Source organism: Helicoverpa zea, chromosome 5 (assembly GCF_022581195.2).
Source record: "Helicoverpa zea isolate HzStark_Cry1AcR chromosome 5, ilHelZeax1.1, whole genome shotgun sequence".
Taxonomy (NCBI): Eukaryota; Metazoa; Arthropoda; class Insecta; order Lepidoptera; family Noctuidae; genus Helicoverpa; species Helicoverpa zea.
The window spans coordinates 1,618,790-1,637,195 of record NC_061456.1 but is presented as its reverse complement, the minus strand read 5'-3'; the positions used below and the strand labels follow the sequence as shown (position 1 = coordinate 1,637,195).

General features: G+C 36.0%; 1 pseudogene; it reads right to left on the bottom strand.

Moving 5' to 3' along the window:
* Positions 1 to 6,246: 6,246 nt before the first annotated feature.
* LOC124630643 lies at positions 6,247 to 16,332 on the bottom strand (annotated as a pseudogene).
* Positions 16,333 to 18,406: the final 2,074 nt, after the last annotated feature.

Genomic DNA, 18,406 nt, shown 5'->3' with positions numbered 1-18,406 from the left:
GATTAATACACCCATGCATCGGAGAGCAGGTAAATGTCGGTCCTGATCTCTCTCCGGTCGTGTCGGATTGCCGTCCCATCAGGCTATGAGAATGAAAGAATAGTGAGTGCACCTATAATATGTCCTGCGCAGTTGGCTAATCTCCTTACATGGGAACAGCCGCCATAGCCGATAATCGGCTAGGAGGACATCATATCTAATAAGAACCTCTAAAACACAAATGATCCCTACTGCAACACTAAACAAAATTGTTAAATGAAGTAAACTTTCCTTACTTCTACGTGATATGTTGCACAAGTCAGACAAGGATGTGCACAATTATTATGAACACAACTATCACGAACAGTTTATGAATAAAATTCACATACACCCACTATTATTTGCTCATCTTCCGTTTCGTTGTAGCACGACAAACTTTAGTTTTGCACGCGAAGAGCTACAAATGCTTTGTTCAATGATCTCGTGAAGCTGGAAGTGTTAGCAATAATAATTTCAACTCTGAGCGTAGGTTTTATGAACATAGATATTTTTTTCAGTTTGACAGTAATGTGTAGGTATATGAATTTTGTAGGCGTCATTAGAATACGTCATTATTACTTTTACTGTACATTAAGAGTCTACTATGAACCATAATATCCTTTCTTCTGTATCTCCACGATTTGTCAATAAATTTTTTTTGTAAAATCTTGTAAAATAATCTAAGAGGCAGAAAAGAAAATGAAAACCTACTTTACCAAGCTCACTTGCACATAACCTTTACCACTTCCGCTACACAGCATTCACAACTAGTTTCTTAATCACCTGTAACAGGTCTTTATGAAATAAAAACCTTTGACTTGTCATATCTTGTCTTTACAACTCGGTGTTCAGCACAGGGATGAGTTTTCTAAAACTTGGCCGACTGTTTGTAATTTTAAAGTAGAGAGTTACACGTACACTGGCTTTTATGAGTTTTTGTTGGATATGGGTGCAGGTGAGACAAAGAAAACACATGTATGCTGAACGACTGTTATATTTCGAATGTAAGAACGTACGATTAAAGTGAACATTGAATGATTGAATGTTTGACGAATGATTGAAGTAGGTATGCTTTATATAATCTTGGATATTTGTAAAGGAGGTATTATACGTACATCGTGCGTATATTCCAACAGCCCCCCTCAAATGTACAAGCATTTTATACAATCATAAGTCAAAAATCGTTTACCCAAACTTGGCTGCAAAACAGCACCTTTTGAACGTCAGGAATTTATAAAAGACAGTCCCCAAAACGCCCACCTTTCACCACTTCCTATGTGTTTTTACTGGGAAGAAGAAGTGGCGCAACAAACTCCCCAGCAACACATGTCTGTCTGTAGGTTAGAAGAACCTTAAACATTGTTTGATATATAAAGTATACAATACAATTTGTACATTGCAGTATAGGACAATATGCAATATTTACATACACTTTATACAGTCATAAATAGTACCTGCTGCATATCAAATTACAACAACTTTGATCAACAGCTTAGATTATAAACATAATAGCATTCTAAATAAAATCATTGAACTGAAATTATTCAAAAATTTACATTAAGTTCAACTTAATTCTAAAAACTTTGCATCATAAGTCAAAGTCAAAACATTTACTTCATTTAGACCATAACAAGCACTTATGAAAGTCAAAAACATAAATAAGTTTGATTCTAGTTGCTCATTCCAACAGTAGCTTCCTATGGAGAAGAACAGGCAAGTAACTCCATGGTTACTTTTTTTTTTTTTTTAAATACATAGTATGGTATTACAGTTTATATGTATTGATACATACAATAACAGCATGCGAAGGTCATGTAGAATCACAAACAAAAACATATGAGAATTAAATTACCATTAAAATGCTTCATGCTTCAAATTTTCATGTTTCACGAAAATGCATGAGTCAAATACCATTTATAAGAATAATTATTAAACATGATATGAATCTTTTAATGTACTTTGTAACTTATCTTGTAATAAGTATAAACATTCACATATTTTACATTAATTAATACTTTTATATGTACATATTTTGTCACCAGACAAATAGTCAAAGGAAAAATACAATTTTACTAGCTGGTAAAATTTTAATTTGGTTATTAATTAGATATTGTTATGTCCTATGGAGCAGGACCACCACATTTCTAAGCATTTTTATCTTGAACTTAATGTTCTAACTTATAATATGCTTTCTTAAAAAGTGTGGCTTTTTATATATGAGTTTTAAACCTCATGTCATTCAGTTCCAGACTGTTGCCTGGTTGTCTGGTATTTTGTTATTACATTTACTTATTTATTTACATATACAACCTTACATCTACCCTTACAGGACGTGCCTAATGCGGCAGATGGGTTCTTATTAATTCTAAACTAAACTAAAAACACATAAATAACACATCACATCACATCACACAAATCAACACATAAAAACTTAACTAAATTCGTCACAATATCGTTTGTGATTTGTAGGATTATTAGCGATGCTAATACAACTGTTATTAACTTCATATATCATCATTGTCTGTTTTATCAGAATAGAACTATGTTATAATGATTTTATCCAAATAGCTTCTCTTATAGCTTCAAATAAGCATATATTCAGCTTCTGTTGAGGAACCGGCGACTATTTTGTTTCCGTGTATTCCACGAAATTGTACAATTATCAAACACTTTAAATATGTGATCTGTTGTACTTATGCGGTCAATAACGTCGCCTCAACCAATCAGAATCTGCATACCCTGCCATCAGTTGTTTGTAATCACATTTCACATAGGTGAGCTTTAATTTAAGAGTTCCTTTTATGTATCTCAAAAGATGTTTTAACCACTTCCATAACTTCATTAATTTTACTTTGATACTGACTTATAATACCTATAGCAGCACAAATATTTGGTCATGTACTAAGCATTGCATGCGCATTGCGTACATAAGGCACTTCCATATAGATATCTTCCTTGAGAATGCCTTTCTAAACGGCGGTTTTTACATCCATAAGATGGGCATGTAAATCAAACTGATTTGCAAGAGTTAAAATAAATTGGAAAGATTATATTTGAGCTACTGGAGTCAACGTTTCGTTATAATCTTGTAAGCATTGTTGAGTGACACCACGAGCTACTAATCGGGCTTTATACCATGTAGGTTTACCCAACTCGTTATTTTTAATTGTACATACCCAATTTGAGCTTTTTATGTTAAAATTTTTAGGTCTTGCTATGAGAGTCCAAGTATTATTTCTATGATTAGACTCTATTTCACTTTTTGTGGTTTTCAACATATGTATACTAGAATCATCCCCACTAAAAATGTCACAATAGGTGCATGGTAGTGATTGAACAGTTGTGAGCGATAAGCAAAAATGGGTCATCAATCCTTTTATAATCTATTGGGGTACTTTGAGAATTATTTGTATTACGTCTCAGTTTGCTAGATGAAGGTCCAGCTTCTGAGCTATTATCAGGGGAATGATTATGTTTGTGTTTGTTGCCTATTAACTTTGCCGATTTATCGTCGTTATCGTGCTTGTTAATTTAGGCGGGAATTTGAACAGGTATTATAGAAATACAACTCATCAAATCATCATCATCATTGGCCACATAGCATCTTGGACAGATGATTGTGGCAGTGCTTGTCTACGCGGTTATTAGTGCCGCAAGCACTTTCTTTCATCAAATCAACATCCCTCGCAATAGGGAATTGGTTATTTTCTGTATTAGGTAAATAGTTTGTAACCATTTTGGTCGTAACCAACTAATATGGCTTTAAATGACTTTTCGTCAAATTTCGAGGCTTTAGTTTTATCATGAACATGTTGAACCGAATCATCATCATTATTTTAAATGTCTTGAATGACTTATTTTCGGTTTCGTATTTTCGGTATTGATTGTGTCATGTTTCGTATGGTGTTTTATTATTGGCGAGCGCTTTTGTGGGTAGTCTATTTGTTAAATATGTATATTAATATAGCTTCATCCCAGAATATTTTATATAATTTCGCACTTGTAACCAATGGTCGAGCCATTTCGGTTAACTCTCCTCCGCTCCTCGACACCATTTTGTTGTGGCTATTCGATACTGTTAAACAGTAAATAAGTTATTCCTTACAAACACAATAATAATCTTTAAATTCATTAGAAAGATATTCTCGCCCACTATCGCAATATAAATTAGTTTACTTTATGGTTAAATAAATTTTCACTTTTAGCAACAAAATCTTGAAAACATGTCAGCACTTCTGACTTAGCGTAGGTACATCAAATATATAACAGTGTGATATTGCACTGTAATGTATAAAATTGTCTATAAACGTAGCAAAATAGTTCTTATCATCTACAGTAAGTACATGGTTTTTACCAAGTTTGCAACGTTCACATAATTCATCAGAATTATCAAATAAAAACATTATTTTCATCAACTCCATATTTGAACATTTGATTTTTCTGTTTATTTAAGTAACCTAGTGTACTATGCCGTAATCAGTAATGTATACTCTTTTACACAGTCTTGGTGATTCTCTTCAACTAAATTTAAAATTACTCCGAGAATTATTACTGTTTAAAAGTATATAATACTAAAAACATTATTGATTGATGTTCTCACCTGTCATAAAACATTTATTATTTTTACCATAAATGTTAAAAAAATTACCGACATAGGTACCAGTCTTTTGGCATATTCTAACGTACCTCCGGTGAATATAAAACGTCATCAATTGATCCTTGAATTTAAAATTTGTTGTTCATTACCTCGATTTACCCTTTACCAAACTCCAGGATTGAAACTCCTTTCCTAGCAACACCGATCTTCAATGGTGTGGATAATTCGACGTACGAGGTTAAAACCTTTTTACATTGTAAATTTTTCAATTTTTTTTTTTTTTTTTTATTTGTCAATATATGTCATCATGATCTGTCACACCAGAATCTAAAAGAAAATAAACAGTATTATTTTCTACATAATTAGCAGATTTATATTATGAAATCATAAAAACGAAACCGTCCTGGTCATTGTTGCAGTATTCAATGTTATTGGCAGACTTTTCAAGTATACCCATTGATTATTTTGCTGCAGTTCCTTTAAGTAACGGCAGTCCTTTTTGAAATTATTCCGACGTCCGCAATGATCACAATACATTTTTTTTTTTATTATACTTATGCATTGAATTTCCGGGTTGATAATTATTTTTATTCTTCTTCTTTCGTGTCGATGACATGTCTTATAGTGAGACTACACTTTGTCAGCCCAATATGCCGCCACAGCGAGATCACTAATTATTTTTATTTTGAGTGTGGGTCTCATTATTATTATACAATTCATGTTCGAGTAGGCGTAGTCTTCACAGAAACCATATTGAGTTGCTCATCACCTAGCAACGCAGAAATAACACCGTCATAAGATGTGATATTTTATTCATTGTTAGTGCAATTTTAATTTACACTCTTTCACTGAATTTAAAATTTTGTTGTATTACTTTTAACTACAGAAAACGGCCTGGGCCCATAACCTGTTGGATATGGGTGCAGGTGAGACAAAGAAAACACATGTATGCTGAACGACTGTTATATTTCGAATGTAAGAACGTACGATTAAAGTGAACATTGAATGATTGAATGTTTGACGAATGATTGAAGTAGGTATGCTTTATATAATCTTGGATATTTGTAAAGGAGGTATTATACGTACATCGTGCGTATATTCCAACAGTTTTGTTGTTGGAGTCTGAATGTCGGATCATTACGAGCGGTCGCCGTTCCACGCGATTGATGGCACTTCCAGACTTCCAGACTTTTTGCATGCTATTGGTTTATTATGGGTTTATGAGAAAGGGTGAATGTTAGACGATTTTGTTTCAGTTTTTTTTTGGATAAAATAAATAGATACATGGTATTTAGATTACCCAAACACTGTAGATCAACTGCACTGCTGACAGCGGGCCCGATGGTTGCCCTTTTTTTTAAAAAAAATCGTGAATCTCAAAATTTTTTTGTCAGTATGACACCGGCCGAATACCTGATCGTCGTTCTGTGCATACTACCATTCATTTCCATACTGATTTATAAGCTCGAACAAACGGACTCAAAGTTTGCAGTATTCGGGTATGGTTGGTGTTTCGGGTGTGGGTTTAGGTTAGATAAATAAACACAAATTTTGGAGGATTTAACTGTAAAATAATTGATTACGGTTAGTTATGTTATAAAAGTTAGGTAAACGAAATAAAACAACAGTTGTTTAAAGTTTAAAATACACGTATACAAGTATTCAGCCTAACCTAAGTTCAACAAGAACAATAAGTCTTCAGTTTCCTACTGCAAATAGAGAAAACAAAGAGTAGGTACTTGTATTAAAAACTGGCAACAAACAAAACAAACTCACTGTAAAAGTTATGCGTGCTTAAGATAGGGTATTCTTAATAATAATAAATATACTTTTTTTAATAATAATTATTCTGAATAATAATAGGTAAGTATCTGATATCTAAAGAATTACAAAATTTCTTCGTAATGAAGTTCTTCTTTCTGGCTTTCTGCTGCCCTTATTTCTTGCTCACATTCTTTCCGGAACAGCATATTTAAATAAAATGGATTCTTCCGCTGAAAAAATACTCATTTTACCAAAAAAATATATATTTTGGAACAGTAACGAAATGAAAACTATTTAAACGGCTCATAATGTGAATTGTTAGATGGATTCTGTTTCGGAGCAACCCTAGACTTGTGAAACTTTTAACATCCCAGTTTTTATAAATTGAATAGGCATGATGACAGTAATGAAAAATCATTAAAATAATATATTTATTAAATTAAACTTGAAGCTTGGAATATAAAACGCGCATTGTTTTCTTTATTAATAATGTGATTAATATGTATTTTTATAAAATAAAATTACGAAATAAGGCAATCCGCCATGATATCTTGAACACCAATCAGAGCTCGTGACGTCATCTCTGAAAACAACTCGCGCGAAAGCGCGCGAACGTCACATTTCGTTATTGTGAACTTCCACTGCGATCTTTGTTTTTAATTAATTAATTGTTTATAACACGAGTTATGGAGCCCGGATTTATCAAGGCAAACAGCGCTAATTTGCCTAGAATGGATATCATAATGCTGGGAGAGTTTTTGGCATCAAATAAAGATTTTTGTTCAGCTGAATTTAGAAATGTTAAAACTTCCATGTAAGTATACTAGTTTAATTAAAAAAACTCCCATGTAAGTGTATTAGTTTAATTAAAAAAACTTCTATGTTAGAATATTAGTTTAATTAAAAACAATTTTAGTTATAATTCCTTAAATAAACACATACATATAAATACATGATATGAATAAAATGCGTAATATAACAGCAATGAGAGATGAAACCTAACCTCGAAATAGTTATTTACATTATAAACTATGCTAGAATCTAGAGAACTATGTAATAACTTACATCAAAGTGATCTTCACAAAAATAAAGTTGTACCCTGGGCAATATTGCTTTTGAATCTCGCCTTGCAAGTTTAAGCCACTTGTTTCGTATTTTTTTATTGTGAGGAATGTACACAAATAACTTATCAGGAGTTGTTTTGAGATGTGTTCTTACACTGGGGGACCCCACAACACCTATGCACTTTCGAATTCATATTTAATAACACAAAAAACTTAATTATTGCACGAGCGTTGTTTACTTGCGTCTTGTAATTTCAGTCGTGACGTCACAAGTGACGACATGACACTGACAAGCGTTTTCGCGCCGGATTCAAAGTGGACAGAGGAAAATGCAATTATTTGATAAAAAAACTTCGCATTTTCTTAAAATTAATAATTTTTCATATAAAATAGACGTATACCTACATCATACAAAGGAATTTAAAAATTTGTCATCATGCCTATTCTAGTAAATTTTTCCAAAGAGTTACAGCTGGCTGATGAAGGATCTCAGGTGTCATTGATAATTTCTTTTTTCTTTACCTATTTTAATTCAACAGTACAATTGATATGATATGTAAACAAAACTTTTAGGGCGCGTTCACACGACTTTTTTTTTTTTTTTTTTTTTTTTTTTTTTGTTGTTGTCGCTGTGCTAAAAATGCTATTACGCATCATCCCACATACCCCTCTCCCGTCGGGGGACGGGAGAGGGGTATGTGGGACTCCCCGGTAAAAACGTTCCCGGTATACCCACTAAAAAGGCCCAGCGGCACTCCGACCTCGCCTGAGTGGAGTGGGTCTGGGAATCTATGGCATCCAGTCCCCCACCGGCGATTGCCCGCCTTACGGCAGGCCCCTCATTCCTCCCCCTAGTGGGGATGGATCCTTATAATGGCCGGAGCGCAGGGGTTGATCCTTGTGATGCAGGCGGTGGCGCCCCCGCGCCTGTCGCCCGCTGATCACCCCCCAAGGCGGATGGGGACGGAGGTTGTATTCGCCGTCTTCTGCCCCTTCTTCGTCTACGGAGCGGCACCGCGAGAGGATCGTTCTCCCGCATGCGCTCCGCAGCTTCCTTCTGGGACATGATGTCTTCACAGAAGGAGGCTACCGCTTCCCATGTCTACGCGTTGTGATACCTGGAAGCCACTATGTCTAGTGAATGAAGTAGTCCAGTCACTAGTAGTTTATGAGGGCGCGACGCGTGTGCGAGGCGGATGCAGCGCGTGTGCGGATTTAAGGCGGGCAGAACGCGTGCACGGGTGCTGTGCGTGATCGGCGCGTGTCATCTGAATACGCCCTTAGGTAAAATTGAAAATTGAGGAGTGGCTTGTGAGGAGTCATGGTCCTTACATTCTGCCTGGCGCAGGTCCTCACTAGTCACGGTTGTGTCGGGAGGTAGGTACCCGTATCGGACGAGTGTCACCGCAAAATAGGTCGAGTAGTGATACAAAATAACATACCTCTTTCTTTGGCAACGCTAGCTTTGGCCTTCTTGATAAATGTATTGTACGCTCATTTTATTATGTTAATCGACTCGCCAACGCACCACCACACAGGTCGACAGTCTGACAACGACTGACTCCCCACCGCTCGATCCGGTATTTATAACCGAGTGACGTATGCGCACGAGGCGTCATAATAATGACATAACCTATACAATGATGCACATGTACCTGCATACACTACATCTCTCCCTTGTTGTTTTGATTTTAACCTTGTTTCAAAAAGTCCAACAATCAAACTCATAAATATTTTGGTAATTTCTTAAAGATCTATCAAACACCTGCAGCACAACAAAACCACGCTATCAGATCAGTCCACCGATCACACTGCCATCAAACTGATTTACTTTGTTCCGTTTCCATTTCATTTCCCTTTCCATTTAAGGAGACGACAGATATCGGTGATACTGCAGGACACTACATCCCTTCCCTTGTGAAATAAACATAAATAAAAATCCGTCCCTTTGCAGACGGTAACATACCAGCATCTGCTTCAGGCTCAACAAGACAAATTCGTAGCAGTGATATCAGGCCGGCAAGTTTAACTTCAGGTTTTGTAGCCGCTGTTCCGGCCCTGTATTATATCTACACTAGAGATGATCCGTCCATTTGGCAGACATCCCGCCAATCAGTCCATGTGAAATCAAGCAAGTCTGAAATATTGCTGTGCCTTCAGATAATGAGCACTCATCTTGCTTGGTTCGACTTCACTTAAAACTGATACAGAATGCATTGTTCCAAGGTAAAAGATCGGCATTAGGGTACCTCATCAATGCTTTTCACTCATTCAAAACCGTACGAGCCGTACGAGGAAAGTAATCACATAAGATCGTCCCAATTGAATGGTGACCTAGATGGACTGTTTCCAATTTGATGATGACCATATACTTTGTCACCCATTTAATGGCGACCACATACTTTGTCTCCAATTTAATGGTGACTCTATACTTTGTCACCCATTTAATGGTGACCACATACTTTGTCTCCAATTTAATGGTGACTCCATACTTTGTCACCCATTTAATGGTGACCACATACTTTGTCTCCAATTTAATGGCGACCACATATTTTGTCACCAATTTAATGGTTTAAATTGTAGTTCTATGTACGAGTTAAGTACTTTGAGTGCCTTGTAAGCAAGAGAATGCTAACTCAACTAATTTTGGTAATATGTAGTTTTTAATTTGAGAGTGGAATATCAAAGCCTATCATTATCTCAGCAATGTAACAAACAATCTGGTCTTCAACCCTATTGATCAGCGCTAGTACTTTGCACGTTTCTGCTAGTACACTCGCTGAAATTCTGATATAGGCTTTAAATACCCTACATCAATGTATGTCCAATATCTAGTCAAGAAACTGTAAGCTTCTTAGCATTCAACACCCAACATATGAATACCTTACTGCATATAATACTTGGAAGCGACCTGCATCCAGCGTCTTCCGGTGACCTTTATAAGGTCGTCTTTATAAGGTATCTGTGGAGATCAAAGGGGGAGGCCTATGTTCAGCAGTGGACGTCCTATGCCTGAGATGATGATGATGATGATGATGATATAATAGTGCGATAGGAATACTTATATTTCGGTTAGGCATCCAAGAACACTATTATCACCGGACATTGCGTTCTGTAATGTTTGTTTGCTTTTATTAATGTGGTTTTCAAAAATTAAAGTAGTCAAAGAATTATTATGCTTTGATGGTAAGCTTTTTAGTGTCATGGTTACATATTGATTATAACGAAGGTGTAAAGTAACATTACGAATCAGATTTTAACTAATTAGAACCATATTATGTAACGAACGCACTTTAACAGGTGTCACTAACTTTGCACTATATATTTTGAAGCTGTGACATTCTGCATCACCATAAAATAGAAGAGTCCCTGACCCTCAACTCATGCTCTTCTTCCTTTCAACAAGGTGACAGCAGCTCACAAACAGTTTTCTAGTCGATGCAATTTTCCTTTTGCAAAACAACCGCTAAACTTTCTAAAACATTTGTCTACACATAGATAAATGTGGGATTCTAATTCTATATCTCAATTTCATGAGCAGCTATGCTGCTCTCATGTCATACTTGACCTCATCAATTTGATGATCAGCTTTGTGCTGCTTCCATTTTTAATATTTTACGCTTTTCCAATTTCATGACCGCGTATAGGTAACGTAATATATATTTTTTTTTTATGTAAGTATAGTTGGCTGCATAAGTATGTTTATAGTTTCGTTCAAAAGCGCTTACCCTTTATTGCAGCTGACTTTATCTACGTTGTTTTAGTTAGACAACCAGAATATAAAAATATTATTATCTTTTATAGGGACAGCACCCCAGTAAATTTTTAAACGATTTGGTGACTAAGGGCAATTTTACTTCCTATACTTTAAGGAACACTTACTCAGATTATATTTTGCAGTAGGACTTAGGAACTTAATAATATTTTAGTTATTATTAACCAAATGTCGACGCAACTGTGTAGTTTAATTAGCACAAAAGAGTAATAAATGTCGATAAATGTAAATAGTGATAAAGTTCTTTACCTCTCATGCGAGTCCAATTGTCTTACGGTAACCTAAGATTGGTGTTCTAAGATCAATTATTATTAACCCTAACGCTATGGACACAAGACATTATTTTGTTAATAGATATCCATCCCACCACCCATATGGATCTTATCTTATGGGATGGGTTGAGGAAATTACACAACTTTATATTACAAGTAGGTGTGCACTTCAAGAATATATTAATGTGATGATTTATTAACTTGAGATCAATAAATGGATTCTATTTCATATATGTTCATATATGGTTACGTTATTCGCTCCTATGGAAGCATATTCTTCCACAACTCTCAATGTACTTATACTGCTTATTGGTACTGCAATACTGTAAAACATAATTTGCAAATAACAATATTATAATGAGGGCCACTTTGTTAAACTATTTGTAAACACCAATGTAAATCAATAAAAAACCGGCCAAGTGCGAGTCGGACTCGTGCACGAAGGGTTCCGTAAATTACAGTTAAATCAACCTATCTCAAAAACTATAAGAGATACTTTGATCAAACCAAAAATCGTTGAAAGAGTTAATTAGCATGCATCACCTCTATTTTTTTTAGAATTTTATACCCCGTAGTTATAAAAATAGAGGGGGGGGGACATACTTTTTACGACTTTGAGAGCTGATATCTCAAAAACCGTTCACTTTAAGAAAAATGTTTTTTAGAAAACTTTATATCATTTTAAAAGACCTTTCCATTGATACCCCACACGGGTATGTACATCGAAAAAAAAAATTTCATCCCTCAGTTACATGTACGGGGGGCCCCACCCCCAATTCTTTTTTTTTACTATTTAGTGTCATATTTTTGTAGCGGTTCATACAAAACATATTCCCATCAAATTTCATCACTGTAGTACTTATAGTTTCCGAGTAAATCGGCTGTGACAGACGGACAGACGGACAGACGGACATGACGAAACTATAAGGGTTCCGTTTTTGCCATTTTGGCTACGGAACCCTAAAAAGAGGCTAAGATACCAATTAAAATTCATTCAAGCCTGAGTCTTGAAGGTTTTAAAAGCACACGCAATCATCAACTTTTGAGAACTTGATTGCAACAATCATCCATGAGCTAATCATCATTAGACAGTTCCCAGAGTAAGTATCTACATTGGAACTCCTTCCAGGTATCATCCTTAAAAGATTTTTTGTCACAGATGAGAAGGCCCAGTTGGGTAAATGATGATGATGTCCTCCTAGCCGATTATCGGCTACGGCGGCTGTACTCACGTAAGGGGATTATAGCCAACTGCGCAGGACATATTATAGTGCACAAGCATTTGCGCAGACACAGGTGCACTCACTGTTCCTTCACTCTCATAACCCGATGGGACGGCAATCCGACACGACCGGAAAGAGATCAGGCGCAGGACCGACATTTACGTGCTTTCCGATGCACGGGTGTATCAATCACCAACTTCCAGGCCCGACCCGGGAATCGAACCCGAGACCTCGTGCTCAGCAGCCGCGCTTGCGACAGCTAGACCAACGAGGCAGTTGGGTAGATAAAGTAGCATTGTCAAATAAATCACAGATTGCTCCAATGCTTAGTTCCATATTCTTTTGATCTAAGAGTTTTATATCAACCTAAAGTACTGAAATTACAATTGTGAGCTAGCATGTTTACCAAAGATTCTATCTATTGAATACCAAAATTTTGATCCACATTTTCCAGCTAGTATTGCTGCTTGTATGCTGTTCTACTGTTCTGTATCTTCTGGAATATCTCTGTTGTATAACAACCTCTTTAATACAGCAAAATAAAGTAAAAGTATTGAAATTATACCTAGGGTGACTGAGCAACTGTTATAATTAACACTATTATGGGTAGGCAACCCACTAGAGGTGTTGATGGACTTGGATGTTGTGCATAGGTGAATACATACCAGTATAGCTGGGCGAGTTCTTCAACATACATGGCCAACCTACTACGGTCCCTCAATGTGCTGTTTGTTTAACTAGATACCTAGCACATGTTTGTCATTTGTAGAACCGTTGAGTATATAACCCACCAGTTTGTTCTTGTAATATCCTCTATATTGCAAGCACTTGAATTAAGTTAGTTAAGTACCAGAACAATATAGCAGGTATAAGTTGTTGACTAGACTCTGAGAAGTTAAGTTTGGAAGCTTTTTATGATCCAAATCACCGGGCACAGAAAATATAAAAATTATCAAGATTTACTATTTAGTTGTTGCAGTAGTTGACAACTATCGCCAGATAATTTGTGCGTGTACAGTCAATTGAATGACCAGTAGACGTTCACTACCGTTAACTGTCAAGCTGTCAATTTAATGACCAGTAGATATAGACTACTGCCAACTGTCAAGCTGTCAATTTAATGACCAGTAGATATAGACTACTGCCAACTGCCAAGCTGTCAATTTAATGACCAGTAGATATACACTACTGCCAACCATCAAGCTGTCAATTCAATGCCCAGTAGATATAGACTACTGCCAACAATCTGGCTGTCAATTTAATGACCAGTAGATACACACTACTGCCAACCATCAAGCTGTCAATTCAATGACCAGTAGATATAGACTACTGCCAACAATCAGGCTGTCAATTTAATGACCAGTAGATACACACTACTGCCAACTGCCAAGCTGTCAATCTAATGACCAGTAGATACACGCTACTGCCAACTGCCAAGCTGTCAATCTAATGACCAGTAGATATACACTACTGCTAACCGTCAAGCTGTCAATTTAATGACCAGCAGATTTTTGGAATAGAATAGGTCTTTATTTGCTTAGAATGCAGGCACTTACAAAATAGGATTGTAAACAACATAATAAGATCCGTGTACATTCCGCCTTGTTGGCATGCAAGCACAACAATTATTAAACACAATTGATTATAAGGCAAATAGGTTATTGTATTATATCCTCTAGGAAATCCCACCACTGCTAAAGTCGTCTTGACGACAATTCAACAACCAGCAACTTTATATTGCTTCCAATAAATGCCTATTATTGAATAAACTTTGATGCAGGTTTAAGAATGAGTAAACTGATCACCAAGTAATGATTTTGTATTATAAATTACTCATTTGATAAATATTAACACCTGCAATAAATATTGCTACTTCCATTAGAATTGTAACAAGGTAAACTTAAACAAAGAATTACGTAAAAAGGTTAGAATTTGTTTGCAATTCGGGTGATACATACATGAACATAAAAGTTATGTATACTTTGTCATTCTACTCTCTTCCCTTCCTTCTTTCCTTTTGCTCTTTTTAATATGATTGAATATTAACATCGGTCAGAGGTTACTTGTTGTCAAAGCTTATTTAGCATACATTAATTTGGTATAGGCATGAATAGGACAAATTATTTAGTATAACCTTGTATATCAAATATTTTTCTGGATCACAGAACTAATAGGTAGTTCAAAATTATAAAAATTAGATAATAGGTAACTGTTGGTCCAAACACTCACGGTTTTATCCTCGTCGCCAATGTATTGTACGCTCATTTTATTATGTTAATCGACTCGCCAACGCACCACCACACAGGTCGACAGTCTGACAACGACTGACTCCCCACCGCTCGATCCGGTATTTATAACCGAGTGACGTATGCGCACGAGGCGTCATAATAATGACATAACCTATACAATGATGCACATGTACCTGCATACACTACAATAAACTATTATTATTCAAGCACCGTTTCCTTATTAAAATAATAGCAACTACGGCAAAAAGCAATGTTGCAGCTGTGGCTATTATTATCACGATGAAAAGGCTGTCTATTTTGTCTGAAACGGTAAGTTTGATGTGAAACTTGGGAATGGAATGAGGATAGTTAAGTTATCCTTGAAGCAGTCTTTTCAGGTTGATAGCAAAACCTCGTAATACGTTACCTCTAGGTACAGCTCAGTTTGGATTTATATTTGGACATATTCGGAGTTTTAAAAGTATAAACAATCTTTTACAGTAAAAGTACCCTTCCGATACATGCGTTTGTCGTGTGCCTTCGACGACCAACGGCACGCAAAAGACGCCTGCCTCCAATGATTTACAATAGCAAATTCATCGTTTTTACCCAAACGATGAATTTGCTATTGTGAATCATGACGTTTGGCTTCGATTGAATGCTCTTTAATGCTCGCGCGGCCGGTCGGTCTAAAAAAAAGAAAAATGCGCGCCCCCGCGCCGATGCTCTCCGAGCCGGTCTGTCTGAACGGACCCTAAGAATGTATGGAGCAGTTTCCGAGGCTCCAGTGAGCGTAGACCACCAAACGATGCTTCACATTTCCACTCATGAAGTCACGATGCATTAGTCGCGCGTCAGCCGCGAGTCGTTGTTTATCGGCCGCGCGACAGACGACTGCTCCGGAAGGCTACCTTTAGTATATTTTATGTTGGGAAAGGATTAGCCAAATAATAATATTTTTACTTACCATTTGCATAATACCGTAGCAAAGTCTTATTGCTTATGAATCTCTCTATAGTCTTCTTATTGGAATCTTCAGTTATCTTATAGAATAGGCAGCATAATATACTACCGTCATACGTTTCACTATATCTATTCATAATTGTCGTCGTATTCATTGTCGTTAACTTGTTTGCTGTTGTGTTAATGAGACCAACGTAAACATCTGCAAAATGAAGGGCAATGTCATGTTATAAACACCTAAATATAGTTAAAGCCCAAATATCAGAATGAAATATAAGCTATTATGGGCGACAAGAAATTATCGCGGGTGAAACCCCGAGGGGCAGTAAGTGTACGAAAGGTTGATCTTTACATATTTTTAACTTACATTTTGAGTCATTTGAATGTTGTCCGCAATCAAACATGACGTCTGTCGTGTCGGTGAACATTAGTTGACCAATATCTCTATCTTCAGCTAAAAAATAAATAATTTTAATATATTTCGCCTTTATTTACACAAAAGAAACGAACTATATTTGCAAATTTAAAATTTCCTCCTAACACTAAAATTTTACAAACGTAAATAGGAATAAAAACATACACCGTGACTTTTTAGTCGTCTTACAAAGGTGGTCCACTCAATCATAAAATACCACTAGACACGATTATTAATTTTATAGCCTTACTTAATTAAGATAATAGGTGCAAAGAAAAATACTGAAAAAAAAAAGGTTTACCTTCCCAACGCGCCGCGCTCCATTGATACAAGATGCGGGCAGCCCTCACAACAGGGTGTTCTTATAATCTACGGCATGCATCAAAATAATGAATTAATTTTTATTTTTAAATTATTCAAATCTCATAAATATATATATTTTTTAATATGATCGTTTACTACTCATTGGATACATGAAGTGAGCTGCCGTTGTAAGACGACTAAAAAGTCACGGTGTATATAAGATAACTTGTTGAGTGTGAGGCGTCGAAGTACTCCTCCGCATCGCTGTGCCCAGAAGACTGGCTGCATTGCCAAGAGTAAACCAGCCCTCTGGTCACGTCATTTAAGTGTTACATGTCCATAAACATATGTAATTACTTATGTATAAGATAATACTATTTTATGGAATTATACCTAATTGTTCCTCAAATATTTATTTGTGTACGCGCAATGCGACAATGAATACTCAGAACGCACCCTACGTTCTGAGTTTTGAAAGTTCCACCCAATAGTCTATAGCAGTCTATACGACAAAAATATTTCAGCATAATTACAGGTACTTACGTATATCGCTTATCATAACAATTTTTTCAATATATTCTTTTAAAGAGATTCTCGTTCGCACATAAGTATTATTATCAAAATTTTCCAGTTTAAACACATACTTCGAGATTTTTGCTTCTAATTTCGGTACATATCCAACACTAGAATCTGAAATTATTTAATTATGAAGGTGATATTGCATCGATGTGCGCAAGTGTGTGCTGTAATGCTGATGCTGGCTGCTCAAATATTCTGGCTGTCGCAGCCTGGCTGCCTAGTGCGATGTACACATTAAGATATATTTTATACCTACACGTATGAGTAGGTAGACGTTGGGATACTAAAGTACTGGGATTTGTGACCATCTTATTATGAAGAGTTCTTTTGCGATTCGAAATTAGAGGGCCACGACTGCCAGAACATCTTTGGCAGTCGTAACGGGTAGTCAGAAGCCAAAATTCCGACAATCAGTCTTACCAAGGGGTATCGGTTAGTCCGTGTAACTGGGTTAAGGAGGTCAGATAGACAGTGGCTCCTTACAAAGTACTGGTATTCAGCTGCATCCAGATATCCAACCTGACCACAAAATAGTTGGGAATGGATACTAGTGTAGTAATCCAAACTTACAACTGTCGTAGAAGTGTTCCCAATTTTTTGTCCCTTTACAGTAAGACAAAAAACTATAAGTAAATATGTTTCCATTACGTTCACGATTTTGTTGTAAACATTTGTAAGCTGAAGAACCTGAAACTATAGCAAAAAGCTCAGTATTTGTATTACTTACAGCCAGTTTCTTCATCAAAAGTTAAAGCTAAAGTAAAAGTCAAAGTAATGTCTAAAGTAAAAGTAACGGTCAAATTCAATTTTTCTATTAGTTTTGCTGTCACTTTAGCCTTGAAAAAACGTATTTGACCGTTACTTTTACTTTAGACATTACTTTAACTTTAACTTTTGATGAAGAAACTGGCCGTTAAATTACAAAATGTCTTAATTATTCGTTGATACGCATACTGCAAGCTTTTAGTCGGCCCATAGTTTGTTTGGGCTCATTAATAGGTATGAAAACAAACGGTAGTAGGCAAATTACAAAGATCAGGTAGATAGCTGTATCAGACGACTGAAAACTTTGATTGGAATCAAGCCAACTACCAACTGTCGGCTGACTGTTTAGTCTTCATCAGTTAGTTGGGTACTCTAAGTACCCGCACACTGAAGAATTAAGTAGTAGGTACAAGTATTATATAAGAGGTTTGTTATCGAAT